Source organism: Chrysochloris asiatica, unplaced genomic scaffold, assembly GCF_000296735.1.
Source record: "Chrysochloris asiatica unplaced genomic scaffold, ChrAsi1.0 scaffold00222, whole genome shotgun sequence".
Taxonomy (NCBI): Eukaryota; Metazoa; Chordata; class Mammalia; order Afrosoricida; family Chrysochloridae; genus Chrysochloris; species Chrysochloris asiatica.
In genome coordinates this window covers 553,532-558,400 of record NW_006408740.1, presented here as the reverse complement: position 1 = coordinate 558,400, position 4,869 = coordinate 553,532, and the positions used below count along the sequence as shown (strand labels likewise).

Below are 4,869 nucleotides of genomic sequence, written 5' to 3'. Positions count from 1 at the left end.
CACCTGGCCAATCCATCTCATTAGGGGTCTTCTTCTTTTTCTCTGACCCTCCACCTTACCCAGCATGACATCCTTCTCCAGGGACTGTTTCCTCCAGAAGAAAGAAGAACAAACTACTTCCGAATCTCTAGTCACTGAAAACTCTATGAATAGCAGAGAAACTTAATTATTACAGCACCTGATTTATTGCAAACTAGGAAAGCTCACCTGAGGTTGATTTTCCAGAACCATCTACATGATTGACCTAACTACTCAGACTTTTGCCTCTCCAAAGGTCAAGCTTACATAGTGTGGCCCAGGTACTTATCATAAATCATAATGTTAGCATGAACTATCAAGTGTGGTTAAGGCCCCAGGTATCAAAAGATACTCTTATCAGGCAGAATATTATAAGGTCAAAGAGGTTATCTTACAGGAGGTCCTGCCAAAGGTCAGTCTTTTATTTTGTATGTGCAGGGTTTGAACATCCCAAACCTGCTGCATTAATTATTTACTGCACAGGAGGAAAGAAGTAACACTGAAAATTATCCACAGAATTGAAGGCATCACAGAGACTGCACCAGAAACAACCAGGGTAAGCCTTGAGTACCTCTCCCAGATCTCTAGCTATTGCCTTATCAGAAACTAGATACAGTGTACATCTCTGCCACCCTGTAACCAGAATGGATTTGGCGCAGTTTCTCTTCTGTGAATTGCTGGTTTAATGAGTAGTCTGGGCAGCAGCATCTGATGGTGGAGCCATTCCCTTAGCTGGGGAAAACATCTGGAAGTGTAACCCTCTATGGGGGAAGGTGGGCTTTATTTCACAAGGCAGGGACTGCTCCAATCTTAGGAAGGGCATTCTGATCACATTTAATTAGAAGATAAATGTCCACTATAAGGAGAAAATGCTTCTCTCACACTTGGAAATGTGTTTATGATTTTTATAAAGTTTTCACTGTAACCTTTATGACTATTAGCATTTCTGCAGCTTTCTGCAATCTGCAAATGTTTTTATATACACTCTCATTTCGTTCTAGTGATCTTATGTTTATACTTTAAAAAGTGTTCTCACATTTATTCCTCACAGCAACTCTCTGAGTTAGAACTATCCCATTCTTATAGATGACAAGATTGTAGGAAAGAAGAGTTGGCATTGAAGTTCAAACCCATAGATTCTTGCCCCAAGACAAGTCTGTATCATATCCACTGTAACACTTTTCTCGACACCAAATTCGTAGTAATGCTCTTCCATCAGATTTTGAATATTTACTCTGTATCTCAAGGAAAATAAAAACAAAAATTTGAAGATTTCTGTCTCTTTTTGACAACTTTTCTGGGCAGTTTGATTCAGTCTTTTGATGATTGTTGCCAGAAAATCCAAGAACGCAGAATATCCTATAAGCAGTTGATTTAGAGATTTGGACAAAGCTGCAAGCTTGATATTTTATTCTGTCAGGGAAGACAGACTTCTCTGGTTCAAGTTAATTGTCCAGGAGTTGGTTCCTCCAGCAGAAGGCTGATGAGTTCACTGTCAAAGAATCTGAAGTATGAAATAGGTTTAAAGGCATTTTGGCCTGGAAAGTAAGTTGTTGATGCAGTACACTTGGAGGCCCAAATATCAATTAATCAACTGATGCGATTGTCTGAGACTAGTTGCAACATCCCCCCAACCCCCCACCCCACAAGACATGTTTATGCACGGACACCTGGAAAAGGACTGAAATCCCCAAAGCATCAGGGAGGAGTTGAGTCTCTGGATGTAGATGACTGGTCTCAGCACATTCCAAAAGAGAAGTGAAAAAAACACAAAAAACTGTATGACACCATGTCAAAAGAAGGCCCAAGCCCAGCAAGCTTTCCCCTGCTGCTTAATACAGGAAATGTCTCCCAACTTCTCAGCTAATCCTCCACCAATACAATGAGAAATTACCTCCTCTAGCAGCCAAGTCATTATTAAGCAAGGACAAAAAGATATCCTGCTCAGAGCAACAGAGCCAAAGATAGCAGCAGGGAATAGAGATGTAGAGAAAAGGCAGATAGAAAACATTCAATCTTGAAGCCCTCCCAGAGTGACGGACATAGGAGCAAAACAAAGAGTCTCATTTACCCATGAAGCTAAGCAATATATTATAAACCTCAGGACTTAAGTGGCTAGCCAGGGTCAAGCTGAACTCAATTTCAGAAAACAAAGTAAGAGATTGTAGACATGACAGACAGAATTGAAATTAGACAGCATTTTGAAGTTCCTGGGTCTGGTAACTTGTCTGTTTTCAGAATGTGTTGTTGTCTGCTGTTGTTGAGTTGTCCTCTGGCTCATGATGACCCAGTATATTACAGAACAAAAGACTACACAGTCCTGAGCCATCCACATGATCAGTTGTGAATTGGACTGTTGAGATTCATAGAGTTTTCATTGGTTGATTTTCAGAAGTAGATCGCCAGACCTTTTCTCCTAGTCTTCTTAGTCTGAAAGTGTCACTGAAACCTACTCAGCATCATAGTAACACTCAAGCCTCTGGGTGGTAACTCTGCATGATATGCTTCAGCTGGGAATTCTATCTCCAGGAGGAGATATTCCCTTTTGAAGAATACAGAGATCTATGGATACTCTGTGCACAGGGAACAACATCACATACCAAGGGAGATTGGTTTTCCAACAAACAGTCCTCTAAAAGGTCCCTTTCTTGTAAAGACTTCACTTTCCCCAGGTACTTTCAAATTCTCTGTTCATGCTGAGAGGACCCACTCTAAGATAATCTCTCACAAATACCTTGAAGCTACTGACTTCTTCCACCCAAAGAAGTAGTTCCAACTGCTGTTTAATAAACAAGTTGGACTCCTGCTTTGGGCCCTGAAAGAAGCAACAAGAGCTAGTTGGAACCTTGGCCCAAACACAAGTGGAAGATGAACATGAAAAAATTAACTATATAACATCTTTTATGACTATAGAAGTATTTATTTTATGATTCTTTGCAACATACTTATGAAAGAGTCATGGAATCTTACAGCCGAAAGGACCTTAGAGAAAATTCAACAGAAGAGAAACTCATGAAGTTTAAAATTCTTTGTTCAAAATGGGCCTCAACCATTCTCATGCCCTCGAGCTCAGTATTCCAAGGAGTAGCTGGTGGGTTTGAATCACAAACTTTGCAGTTTGAAGCCCAGTGCTTATTCTGCAGTTCCACAAATTAAGCCTCTGTAATTCTATATGGAGGTGAAGTATCTACTAGCTACACTATTTCGAGTTTTATACAATAAAACCTCTTAATACTCACCTCTTATTACTCACCTCTTATTACTCTTTTCTCATTCTCCTCAGAAAGGAAACCACCAAACCTTGTCCCAGTGATGACAAAAACACAGGAGAAAATCATGAAGTAATATCAGCAGTTAGTTGTTGGACATACGCAAAGCATTCTCCCAAACAACTTGACTATAGTCCTCATCTCCAAAGGAGATGGACTTGACCTGTTTTGTCACTGTGCAATGATCACATTTGATTCTTTCCTGCACATGATAAAGAGTGTAGCCTCTGGGATCAGATAACCCTGATTTGAATTGTATTTCTGACATGAGGAAATTACTTACCCTCTTTGGGCCTTGGTTTCCTCATCTGTAAAACTGTTGTAGTTATCAGGTGTCATCGAGTCTATTCTAACTCATAGTAACACTATACAACACCACTGGTCCTGCACCATTCTCACAATTGCTGCTATGCTTGAGTCCATTACCGCTGCCACTATGCCAGCCTATCTTGTTGGGGGTCTCCCTCGGTTTTGCTGACCCTCCACTTAACCAAGCATGATGACCTTCTAGTTCAAACTGGCCTTGTGGGTGAGTGTTTATCCTACAGCACAGTATCAGAAATCCATACATATATTTAAAGAGAAGTTTGTATCAAGAAAATGGTTTGCATGGTTGTAGAGGTGGACAAATTCCAAGTCTGTGGGTCAAATGAACCAAGGTCAGGGAGGTCAGGGGGCAAGAAGACAGGTAAGGCAGGTAAGGTGTCAGGCTGCTTAAGACATCCAAGATCATCAGGAAACAAAGCAGACACAGGAATCAGACCCAGCAGAAAGCAAACAAGCTTTAACTGAGTATTGAAAACATTGGAAGAACCTACCTCCCCCACACACACTTCCTTTCAATTGATTAGCTGCTCACAGCAGATCTCATTATAGAGTTGATTACATTACATTAGCTATTATGGAGGGTTTGTTGTGTTATGGAGTTGGTGACTCATAGCAACCCTATGCACAACAGAACAAAACACTGCCCAGTCCTTCGCCAACCTCACAGTATTTGCTACGTTTGAACCCAGTGTCGCTGCTACGGTGCTAATACATCTCATTGGGGGTCTTCCTCTTTTTCTCTGACCCTCCACTTTATCAAACATGATATCTCCAGTGACTGGTCCCTCCTGGTAATATGTCCGAAGTATGAGAGATGAAGGCTGGCCATCCTGGCTTCCAAGGAGCATTCTGGTTATACTTCTTCCAACACAGATTGTTTGGTTGTTGTTTTTTTTTGGCAGCCCGTGGTACTTTTAATATTCTCCTCCAACACCGTAACTCAAATGCATCAATTCTTCTACATTGTTCCTATTCACCATCCAACTTTCGCATGCATATGAGGTTACTGAAAATACTATGGCTTGTGTCAGGTGCACCTTAGTCCTCAAACTGATATTTTTGCTTTTAAAGATTTTAAAGATGTCTTGTGCAACAGATTTGACTAATGCAATACACTGACTGTTGCTTCCATGAGTGCTGGGGTTGATCTGAACAAAACAAAATCTTTGAAAACTTCAATCTTCTTTTTATTTATATGGACATTGTTTATGTCCAGGGAGAGGATTCTTGTTTTCTTTACTTTGAGGTGCAACCC

The 4,869-nt window shown here is 40.7% G+C and overlaps 1 pseudogene; it reads right to left on the bottom strand.

The window, feature by feature from the left end:
• LOC102829773 overlaps positions 1-3,626 on the bottom strand; it is a 38,361-nt pseudogene extending 34,735 nt beyond the window's left edge.
• Positions 3,627-4,869: the final 1,243 nt, after the last annotated feature.